We start from the raw sequence: 12,792 nt of genomic DNA, 5'->3' as shown, positions 1-12,792 counted from the left end.
TCTCATCATATATAAAAATCAACTCAGGTGGATTAAAGACTTAAGACCCAAAACTATAAAAATACTATAAGAAGACTGCCATAAGGAAACATTTCAGGACATTGGTCTAGGCAAAGATTTTACAGCTAAGACTTCAACAGCATAGAGACTAAAACAAAAAGATAAATGAGACTATATTAAACTAAAAAGCTCTGCACGGCAAAAGAAACAATCTAAAAGTGAAAAAAACAATCTGTAAACTGTTCATCCAACAGGGGACTAATTCCCAGAATACACAAAAAACTAAAATAACTCACCAATAAGAAACCAAATAATGCCATTAAAAATTTGGCAAATGACACAAACAGACAATTCCCACAAGAAGACTTACAAATGGTTAACAGGTATATGAAAAAATGCACAACACCAATAATCACCAGGAAAATGCAAATCAAAACTACAATGAAAGATCATCTTAGCTCAGTCAGAATGGCTATCATAAAAAATAAAAAATAAGAGATGCTGGCAAGGATGTGGAGAAAAGCAAACACTTATATGCTGTTGGTGGGAATGTAAATTAGTACAAGCGCTATGAAAAACAGCATAGAGTTTCTCAAAAAACTAAAGATAGAACTACCATATGATCCAGAAATCCTACTACTGGATATCTATCCAAAGGAAATCAGTATATCCAAAGGATACCTACACTAGCATGTTTATTGTAGCACTATTCAAAACAGCAAAAATAAGGAATCAGTCTAAGTGTCCATTAGTAAACAAATGGGCAAAGAAAATGTGGTCAATATACATAATAGAATACAATTTGGCCATAACAAAGACTGAAATCATGTCATTTGCAGCAACTTGGGTGGAACTGGAGGTCATTATGTCAAGTGGAAGAACCCAGGTACAGAAAGATAAATACCCGGGCGCGGTGGCTCACGCCTGTAATCCCAGCACTTTGGGAGGCTAAGGCGGGTGGATCATGAGGCCGAGAGATAGAGACCATCCTGGTCAACATAGTGAAACCCCGTCTCTAATAAAAATACAAAAAATCAGCTGGGCATGGTGGCGCGTGCCTGTAATCCCGCCTACTCAGGAGGCTGAGGCAGGAGAATTGCCTGAACCCAGGAAGTGGAGGTTGTGGTGAGCCGAGATCGGGCCGTTGCACTCCAGCTTGGGTAACAAGAGCGAAACTCCGTCTCAAAAAAAAAAAGAAAGATAAATACCACATGTTCTCACTCATACGTAGGAGCTAAAAAACTAGATATAATGGTGATGGAGAATAGAATGATGGATATTAGAGGTGGGTAAGTGTGTGAGGATGAGTGGGGAAATGAACAGAGGTGATGAGTGGGTATAAACTTACAGTTTAGATAGAAAAATAAGTTATAATGTTTGATAACAGACCAGAGTGACTATAATTAGTAACAGGGTACTGTATATTTCAAAATAGATAGAAGAGAGAGCTTGAAATGCTACTCTTTTCAAGGTGATGAAATGATAAATACTCAAGGTGATGTGTGCCCTGAAATAAGCAGATTTGATCATTACACATTCTATGCATGTAAAAATACTTACATATATCATATAAGTACATAAAGTATTATGCATCAATAAAAGCAAAATGTAAAATATACAAACAATATAGAAATCAGAAAATTAAAATCTCAGCTATATTTTATATTTTATTCTGAAATTTGATCAATTTTTGATATTCTTTTCTTTTGTCTTATTGTCACACAATAACAAGGTAGAAAATATATCACCTAATTTTAAGTGATTACATTGGGGACAAAAGACAGGTTTATTACTGAGGGTTCCACATTGAGTAGCATAATAGAATGAGACACAATTCTTTTGACAACCAGACCACTGCTTTTGCTCATAGGTCTGGGTGGCTCTTTTTTTTCTTGCAAATTCCACATGCAGCATTAATTAGCAAGCTGAAAGCACTTTCATTTTCACTTTTGGCTAGCAGACTTCAATGAATCTCTAATTTACACATTTCAGTTCTGCAGACATTTGCAGACCAATATTTTAAGACCAAGTCTTTTTTTGGCTTAGCCTCCATTTCTGTATAAAGTTAAGATGTGCATTTACTTGTCATTTCAGCAAAACCCTTGCTACAGTTAATTAATGGTTCCAAAAAAATAAGTGTGTGGTCAATTCCATTTCACTTTTCTTTAGCCGGTAAATTGTTAGTTCTTTTGTAGTAACAGCTAGTTTAAACACAATGAAAACATCAGGAAAACATTGGCAAACGTTCTTTCCAACAACTGATTCAAAATTATGATAAAAATGAAAAACATATACAGACGGTTCCTGACTTACAATGGTTCAACTTAGCAATTTTTTACTTTATGATGGTGTGAGAGAAAGACATATTCAGTTGAAACCATACTTCGAGCACCCAAAGCACAGCATTCAATAAATAGCATGAGATATTCAACATTTTATTCTAAATAGGCTTTGTGTTAGATAATTCCATCCAACTGTAGGCTAATGTAAGTATTCTGAGTGTATTTAAGGTAGGCTAGGCTAATATATGGTGTTAACTACTTTGGGCATGTCAAATTCATTTTGATTTAGAATATTTTCAATTTACAAAAGGTTTGTTGAGATGCAATCACATTGTAAGTTGAGAATCATCTGTGTTCAAAATTTTGGTGATGATATTTTTAAGAAAAACTATTGATTGATCTATTTATCCTTCTGGTTTGAAAAGGTGCATACCAAACTGTTAATGGAGATTACTGTTGGGGGCACAGTAGAATGGGAGTGAAAAATAGGAGTATGCTTCCTTTTTCTTTATACATTTTGGTCCTTTTGGGAATTTTTTTATGACTATATACTTCAAATGAATTTGTAATAATTTATTAATCTTATATTGGTGATAGAAGCTATTTTGAGGATGAAGTTATTTTGAGGTGATTGAAGCTATTTTCATGAGGAAAAATGCTTCAATCATGAATACATATTTTAAAACAAATGTATATTTTATGACTATACTTTATTAATCAATTGAACTTTGAAATAAAACAACATGTGAGGCAGGGGTTCTTAGCCCATTAGTACATGGGTGAGGAAACTACTATGGGAGTGTGAGGCTGAGATACCAAGAGAAACAGTGTGTTAAGCCAAAGTCTGTATACTTTCCACTTCCCTATGCTGCAGGGCAATGAAAAATGAGTCAATTGTATCATTTAATGGGATCTCTTTGTGTTTCTAACTTATGTATCATGGAAGATAAACAATGAAAAGAACTATGTGAGATATGCTCTGGTGACAATGATACAGCCCAGAATTCAGGGCAATTCCATGCAAAAATTGTTCATATAAATTTGGTCAGAAATATATTTTATATTTGTGTCCTTTTGTTGTAAAATTAGTAAAAGATCTATTTGTTTTCCAAAATATTAGAAATGGGTGCAGAGAACATTTAAGTTGGCAAGTAACACTCCAGATAATTTTGTCTGATCAACAAAAATATTTTAGGATGAAGAAACATAATTAAAATATTTGCCAGATTATAAATTGAGTTTTCTATTGCAGGTCCAATAACACACATTTTGCTTTCAATTACCATTTCCTCTGAACTCAAATATTTAAAATAAGAGAGTTACCAATAATGTTAGTCCCAGCATTGTTACTTTTCTTGACATGTTAAAAACTATGATATAAATTTTAAGATAAGATGAGCCACTAAGAAAATGAAGTCTTGAGGTCTAAAAGAAGCAAGGCTAAAGTAAAAGGTTTAAATTCTCAGCTCAAAAGAAACCTTAGGAGAAGAACTTGGGAACAATGCTGTGAGCAGTCGTAACAAAAACTGAGTGAAAAAAAACACATTCTTGGACCTTTCGCCACCATTCCCTACTGTGAAGAATGGCAAACAGAGGAAAGAACTAAAGGCAAAGAAAATCCTTAATATCCTCTATGTGGCAGGAGTGAAGGGAAGCACATGTCTCTTTCCTGATATGGGAAATAGTTATCCCTGGGGACCTTATTAGCTAAAGTGAAAAAATAAAAAACCAAAAAAAGAAAAACCACTTGGTTATCATCCTTAAATTTCTTATATGCTTAAAGCAATTCCTAGGAAGTGAATACACATTTGCAGCATTCTTTAATAAAGCCATGGCTTCTGGGATTTTCTATATTTCTTAACTCCTTTCAAAGCATTAGAAAAGCATTATAGATTTTCTTCTTTCCTTTCTTTTTAATTGTTAATCTTTTACTAGTTGGGGTGACCAATATTAGACAAAGTTGGACGTTACAGACAGCATCGATCAAAGTTAATGTCTTATTTTACTTTTAAAATACACTTTGGGTTTGTTCTACACATCACAATATTTAGCCATATTGTAATGTTGACTATCTTTCTTAGTATTTATTATACAGAGCTACAGTTTATAATGTTATAGTTAGATTTACTAAAAGGTATGGGATATAATTGATTCTATCACAAAATAATAATCTTTAAACAGTTTTCTGTTGCATGAAGTTATGCAAGTTATTTCCAAAAATATAGGTTCAGGCAGCAATATAAAATTATATGTAGGCATGAATTCAGGAGCAAAAAATGAAGACTTTTTCTATAAATCACAAAGTTTTGAATATGCTTTAGTAAAATCTGATGTTTTGGTTCAGATATTTACCTCATTGACTCTTTTTAAGAGCTGATTATACACTTTGCCTTTTCCTTACTCTGGCTCTAATTTTCCTACACTTCTCACCAACCCATTCAATCAAATCTTTGAAGAAGGCTACTTAAACAAAGAGGCAAAGTGAGGCAAGTTCCCTAGCTAGTAATGATAGCTCACTTTCCCACATGAAAAACTCTGAAGACATCCCTCTCACCAAGCCCTTTTCTATATGCAAGTAAAGAATAAAATTGTGCCAGAAAACATGATGGTATTTTCTAAAGTTTAGAGGAATATGTCCATGATTCCTATCCCAATTATTAATCCCAGTGGATTAACATGAATGATCAAATGTTGAAAAGTTATCTGTGGATTTTTAATCATATACGAACATTTTAGGTAAAGGGTAGGAGGGGTACCATGTATATTCATAGACTAAGTGCTTCTGGAACACCAATCAAAGAAGGAAGGCGAGAAAAAGAAATGTGACCAGTAATTGAAACTGAAATTGGCAGATGAATGATAGTGAGTGGCTGCTTTCAGTTGTTTAGCATCCAGTGCAGCAGGTTTCTCTATATTAGTTATTTCCTTTAATTCACCAAACAATTCTACAAACTAGTTATCTCCATATTATTAATAAGAGAATCTCATGTGTTAACTAACGCCTTCCCAGACGGTCAGCACCAACTTGTCCTCACTTTCTCCTTTCTGCCAGCACTATATCTTGTACTAACTGACATTTCTCACACTTGGGAAATAGGTCGAATCACATTGTGGTTAAGACCATGAGCTCTGCAGTCAGAAAAACATACTCAGAACTCAGTTCTGTCATTTACAAGCTGGGAAGTTTGGACATAATCTCTCAGAGCCTTAGTTTCCTCATAGGGAGAGCAGGGGAAGCTGTAGGGTTTACATTACAGTACAGTTGTTACAAATAAATGAGTTCATCTTTGCAGAGTAGCTAGTGCAGTATTTGGTCCATATCAAGGAAGTTAATATTATCTCTGAAGGGAGAGAAAGCCTCTGATTTTCTTTAAGTACTTGCAGTGTGCTTTGGCAAAAGCAGGTCCATAGTATTGATTTATTAAATGCTCATTGAATGAATGACAAATAAATGAATTAATGTATGTATGCAAATATGTATTTATGCATATATAGATGGATGGATAATTTTCTGCATCCTAAGACAGCAGTTTTACTATTAAAGCTCCAATCATCTTTGTTAATTTTCCTCTTCCTAGAGTAGGATGAGTTTTTGTGAGATAATAGACAGTGACCAATAATCTGCTTATTTTTACAGAGATCAAAGTTATACATAGGTACCCAAGAGAGAACAATAAAAACAATTGTTTCTTTACCTCTTGTTTTAGAATACAGCAATGACTCTGTATAATGCATCATAAGAAATTATAATGTAAGGTGAAGAATGAGCTGTAATCAGCCTCTGTTTTTTAGTTATGTAACTTTAAAATATTCCTTGATCTTTCTTTGCATCAGTTTCCTCACTCATAAATCTGGGACATAATAGTAACAGGTGTCTTACAGTATTGTGATAATTCAATGAGATAATGTAAATTAAAGAGTGCACAGTGTAAGGGTTAAATGATGAATTTTCTTTGAAGTGGTGAGGCGGTTGCCTTTCCATCATACCCTCTTCAGTGTGTTCTCCTCTTTAGGGTGTCTTCTCAAAAACATATATGCTTGAATAAAAGGTCAAAACGTTTGACATTCCAATTCAAGATTGGGGACTTCTGACCATTAAAACTGTAAATGTATATCTCCAGAATTAGCTTAGGGGCCTCTCTCATGAGATAAATAAAAAAACCAATGACAGTAGCATCCATATCTAACAAGAAGATAGAGAAGTTGTAACTTATCATTCTTCTCACTTTACTGTGTATGTATATGAAATTCTGTTCAGACTTTATAGTCACTTTTATGTCACTTAACATACTGTGTAACAAATTGTGTTATGTTTCTTTCTTTTAAATAGGTAGAGAGGGATCTTTTGTTAGTAGAATTGTTTTATTTCCCCATCAATTAAAAACTATAAAGTACCAAACAACTGTTAATTGTTGAGGTTGTTATTGTAATTATTAAAATTACGATCATTTCAGGATCACAATGATCCTGAATTATAGCAATTATCCATATGAAAATAAAATAAAATACTTTTATCTTTAAGTAGTTGGATAAGTACTACAAAATACTTTTCCCAAAACTCAGCTGAATATATACTTTTTTCCTTTGTCTCAAATTTATTTTATCATATATTAATGCCAAGAGCAAAAGTTTAAAAGTTCTCAAATTAAAAGTTACTAATAAAAGACAAATTATTGTTGTTTATGCTAAGAAGTTATATACTTTAAAGGCAAAATACATTACAAGTTTTCATATACTCTAAATGCTGTATACCAATATTAAAGAGAAAACGACATTCCAGTTAATGCTAAGGATGCTTTGAATATTATGCAACAATGAAACCTAAAACAGACATTTATATATGGTCTACCTTATGAGTAAGTTAGCGATTATAATTAAATGCAATAGTTGCTTTTTAAGACTTAAAGATCAAACTTAAGATGTCTAAAATCAAATTTGTTCCTGCATCCCATTACCACCACTACTCTCTTCAAAGAACTCCCTCTTTCTATTGACTTCCCTATGTCTATAATGACACCCATGCATTGTCAGGCTTGAAGGTTCTTTCTTTAATGCTACCCAATCATGGGCCGAGTCTATCTTCTGTGCTTACTTTACCACACTGCCCAGTACAAGATAATACAATTTTCTATCAGTCATGCTCACCAGACTGTTTTTATGAAACCTTGAACATTAGCATTTTGCTCTGTCATTCTTATCATCTATCTTTTCATTTGTTATTTGGATGAAGCCAAATGAATCTCTTTACTTTGTATTTAACTTTTTTTTTTTTTTTTTTTTTTTTTTTTTTGAGACAGAGTCTCACTCTGTTGACCAGGCTGGTCTTGAACTCCTGGTCTCAAGTGATCCTTCTGCAACAGTCTCTCAAAAGTGCTGGACTTATAGGCATGAGCCACTGCATGCTGTGAGCCTGGTCTGCCAAATAAATCTTGGTTGAATAAAGTAATAAATGAAATTCCATAGATTATATGCCTATGATTTCTTTCCATCTATTTTCTACTTTTTATTTCTAGTGTTTCTATGCTAGTTAGGCTCTTAGTCGTAATTGCCTTCCCCAACTATTACCCCTACCATCGATTCATCTTACCCAACATTTGAAGAATACATCTTAACAGAGCACTGCTTCTGCTTCTCATTCCTAGTTCACAAATGCCCACTGACCTTTATCTGCCTTCAAAAGTATATATCATCAAAAGTACATATCCCAGACTGACATTCTTTTCTTTCTACAACCTAATTTCAACAACTGCTCTGGCTATCTTCCCCATACATCATGCTATCCATTTGCTTACATGTGACTTTAAGAAAACAAATAAATTTAGCATCTTACATAATTTTCCTGAGACATGTGAAGTTGCACTTACAGCATATAGACAAAAGATTTTCATGGCAGCATAAATCACAAAATTTAAGAAAGAAAAGAGAAATTGTTGCTATTTAACAGTTCTCCAAAATGGCCCTTCTGGCTTAACAATGTGTCATAGTATTGAATCAACTATGGACAAATGAACCATTAATCTGATTTTTAAAAGCAAATACAAAAGTGTTCATATTATAATATTATTTCTTGTGTTGAACAATATTTTTATTTTCAATATCTTTTAAAACACAGGCATCAACCATCAGGTAGTTTTAGAAATAGCCTTAGTTTACATAACTGACCATTATGCATATATATATTAATGCCTCATGTGTTTGTTTGTTGAGTGTTCCCTACCAGAGTTTTCTGTTGTAAATTTCCTTTCTCTTCCTTCCTCTTGCCCTTTTTTGTACTCTGGATTCCCATACAAAAATTCAGACCATTTCCATATCACCTACGAATCTCAGAGTTTTCAGAAGACCTTGGTGACCTGAAGATTTTTTCTCTTAAAATGACTCCTGGACTTTCCAGATGCCATTCAAACTCTGACACCTGTTCAGAATAGAACAGCTTCTTTCCTAGATTCCTGAAGCATTGCCTTTCAAGAGAGAATCTGGCTGTGGAGGATGACCTGGTCCTCACTAAGCAATACCTTAGAAGAGCAGAAGGGGCCAAACCAAACTTGCCTAAGAGAGATTACAAATCCCTTGTGGTCTTCAGTTTACAGCGAGCATTTTTGTTTAAGTCAGTCACCACTATATTTTCAAAAGACATAAGCACAGAGACACAAAATGGAGAATTCTAAGAAACATAAAAGTTTCATTTAACTGGTTAGGAATACCACTAGAGAAACTTTGGTTAAGGTAGTAAATTGACTAAGTCCCTGACCGTTTTTAAAATTTATTTTATGTATCTATCATCTATCTATCTATCAATCAAACATCTATCTATACTTTGCTATCTCAATAAATGGTGCCTATTTTTTTCTTAGCTATTCTTTTCTTTCCTACTCCTGTTTTGTTAATTGTGCTCCCTTGCTCCCTGCATCATGCAGTGACCCTCTAAGTTTCACTATTCCTAAAATAAAGTCATTGGTTTCTCTCCTTGCTACCCAAAGTCAATGAAGAAACATTAGATATTTTAGTTTGTTCCCTGTGGAGGACAAAAGGAACACAACTGCCTCTTTCCTTTTGTAATTTTTAAGGATCCTATCCTGAACGATCAATAGAAATCTCCAAAAAGAGGTTGTTGGAACAATTTATTGATAACTTATTGAGAGGGGCTCCCTGACTTCCTGCTTTGTGTCCATTTTCTTAACAGTGCTAGGTTCTGCATAGTTACAACCTAAATGCTATTAAGCGAAGTATGACCCTTCTGGTTTTGTGTATACTTCCTAACACATGAAAAGAATAATTTTATCTAACATTTTAATCTACTTGTTCAACTCTAGGACCTATGGTCTAATCTAGCATTGAGTTTTGGGGAAAAGGAGTGCATGTGTGATCTATGCTCTGTATTTGCAGCAACACCCAAGTCTCTCTATTCTGAGAAATTAAAACAGCACACTTCAATTGGCAATTAAGTGTTTTATGATAATAGCCATATTTAGCATAGACTGTAATGTTATTTGTAGTATGTAGTACATTAGAAGCAGGATTTTACACAGGGGAAACAAAACCAGTTTCTAAACATGTTATAAATATATAGACATGATGGAAACAATTAAAAAATATCATCTATCATGAATATAGCCTGATATAATTTTCATCATATTTTAAATACAAAATAAAAACATTCAGAGGAATACACATTGACAGTAGTAAACACAGGATCATATATTAATATAATATGTAAAATCTACATATTTTTGAAAAATTCTTTTTATTTGTGAAAAAAAGTGTTCTTTTAGGTAATTAAGTTTTTAAAAGACGAGACATCTCCACAATTGATACTAACATCAAATATTTAAAATCTACTACAAGGTTTCTAGCTTCTAAGCTAAAACACATATGCTTCATAAGAATTGTGGAAGGAATTGTGTAAGTACAAACCAAAGGGGAAAAGAAAACAAACAAACCCACATAGACATAGACATCCCTCCAGAACAAAATCCATTTGAGGCAATGAACAAAAAATCCCGAAATGTATACATATTGTACATGCCTTATGCTGAAAAGTTGAAGTACCAGCACCAAATAGAATAGCTATATTAATTGCTCTTCCCTCAAAAATGCCTTTTCATCATATTACGACCTAAAAAACCACACCACTTGTGTACTTCTAAATGGATTTTAAAAATATGTATGCCTAATTGTAAAAAGGACATTTACAATCCTAAAATGAAATTTTATCACTTTTGGTGTTGAAGAAACACAACTTGCTTACACATACAGATTTTTTCATGAATATTTTTCTCTCTCTTTATGGAATTTTAGGTTTAAATGCACAACAATCTAGGGTAAATAAATTAAGTGCCAAAAGCATATAATACATTTTTTTTCCTTATCTAATTTTACCATGCTTCTGAGATTTTAGATGGACATTTCAAAAGTACCTAAAATTTTTCCTCAAGTTTCTGATTTGGTCAACCCTTTAAATAACAACTGAACTAGGAAAACATTGGCATTTATCAGAGTCTCCTCCTGTCATTTTACTGCTGCATGGGACAGTCTTCAACAAGACTTAGACAAACCTCATTCATCAATATTCTACTCTAGAGGAGCTGACACTTACTGTGAATTCTGCTCTTCAACTTAAATACCAGTGTCTGTGGCAGGCCAGTTCTATCATTGCAGATCCAGCATCCCTCAGGCGAGTTCCAACCTTTCTCTCGAAGTGCACCCAGGGATTAGTCTGACTTCCCCTAAATTCTCTCCTCTGCACAGTAAGAGCTAATCTTTCCTGTATGAAGCAGGAGATGGTGTTGCTATGACAACGGAGCACATTCTAGCAGTGGGACTACTGAGATGAGCCTTCAAAGACTCAGGGAAACATGCACTCAGTCTTCCTCCAGGGCTATGGGCTCCTTCCTTTAGGATTTAATCTTCCAACAAGTTTACTGTCAGACTGGGTTGTTGATTATCTGTGCATTTTGCTACAGGGAGATCACTGGTTAAGAACATGGCTGGAAGATCACAGAGTTATTTAATAAAAGTGCCATTTTCAGTTTTAATAAATTTCCTGTTTAAATGCTCTGTGTAGCTTTGTTAAAACACTACCCTCATTTAAATTAAAAGCATTTCGCTTACTTGAAGATTTTTTAAAAGGATTAAAATGAGTTAAGAATGGCACTATCAAGGAGAAAATTTACCATTTTTTTGTTTGTATATCATCACCGTTGTATCAACTTGAAGGTTAGATACAGTTACACATGCACGCACAGACACACACACACACACACACACACACACACACACACACACATTCATTTTCTCTCTCCAGCATCAACGTCTGGAGCCTTGAGGTTTCCGAGTGGGGGAGGGGATATGCTAACAAAAGCAAATCCTGCAGCCACATTTTGCATACATATATTAGCCAGAGAATAATCACAATAAGCGCTAATCATTTAGCAAAATAATTATAAGTGGAATTTGAGTGCCTGTGCCACAGCAGAAGAAATCTAGTATTAAGTCATATTGTACGAGGGCAGATTTTATATGTTATTTTCAAACACGGCAGTTAAATTTTTTGGAAAATAACGAACACATACATTATTATATATTTTAAACAGTTGATAATACATTTTAATAGTTCTAACTGTTTTGAACTTTGAACATTCGTTTTTCTTCAGCAACATTACTGTGATTCAAACAAGTACATCCTTTTCATTGGAAAGAAAGATACAGGGCAGAAAAAGTTTTCCCCTTTGAGGAACAGAGGTTCAGTTTACTCAATCACCCTGGGTCAGGATTTCACCCAGGTAGTCATCTGAACTGTCCTTTTTACTCCTTAATTTCTCTATGATCTTTTCTATTTATCAGCCTTTTATGTGAGGAGCATCTATTCCTGAACACCACCCTTCCCCCACTGGCTGTAATTATTCTCCTTTGTGGCTGAAGCAATAGAATCTATATTACCTACATCTACTCTTTCAAGTGGTGAGAAAGAACAGGACTTTATGGATGTCTCTGTCACTCAGAAGTGTGGGGATCTATATGTCAGTTAGATTTAATGCCACATTGGCCTTCTAGCAAAATCATAGGGGTTAGATTTAGTTACTTCTTGCTTGTCACCCTAATGAGTTTGAAAAGCTTTTATTAACTAGAATCTCATTACTGCACATAATGCATGTATTTACATTGAGTCGTTCATATATAATAGGGCATTTTAAAATACATTCTGATTTGCATTTTTTTCATTTCTATCATAGTAAAAAATGTTGTTAAATTTTTGCTTAATATATGCCTTGGAATGCAGCTCCAGGATACGTATGCACCCACTTCACAATATACACAGATAATTTTTCCCCTCATGATCTTCTTTTCAAAACTTGCTCTGAAGATGCATTCTCATAATTCAAAAAGTTATAGTACCTGTTTTCATTATGTTCATTATTATCTAATTAGTAAATAGCTTTCTGTTTTTGAAAGAAAATTCACTCTTAGCTTCAGGGATACTGGATAAATGCCAACACATGTAAACAGCATATGG

General features: G+C 33.8%; 1 protein-coding gene across 14 annotated transcripts in view; it reads right to left on the bottom strand.

The window, feature by feature from the left end:
- NOL4 (nucleolar protein 4) overlaps window positions 1–12,792 on the bottom strand; it is a 371,002-nt gene that overhangs the window by 191,135 nt on the left and 167,075 nt on the right. The window contains exon 1 of one of the 14 annotated variants that reach the window (XM_032245385.1): window positions 10,876–11,852. The exons of 12 other annotated variants lie outside the window; for them this stretch is intronic. The gene's annotated coding sequence lies outside the window, so the exon portion shown is untranslated. Of the gene's footprint in view, window positions 1–10,875; window positions 11,853–12,792 lie in introns of those variants that run through there. One more of the 14 variants, XM_032245386.1, reaches the window with a different exon arrangement.

The sequence above is a fragment of the Sapajus apella genome, unplaced genomic scaffold (assembly GCF_009761245.1).
Source record: "Sapajus apella isolate SASKATOON/1434 unplaced genomic scaffold, GSC_monkey_1.0 scaffold57, whole genome shotgun sequence".
NCBI classification, from domain to species: Eukaryota; Metazoa; Chordata; class Mammalia; order Primates; family Cebidae; genus Sapajus; species Sapajus apella.
The sequence above is the reverse complement of the archived record's forward strand: the minus strand, read 5'-3'. Positions and strand labels throughout refer to the sequence as shown.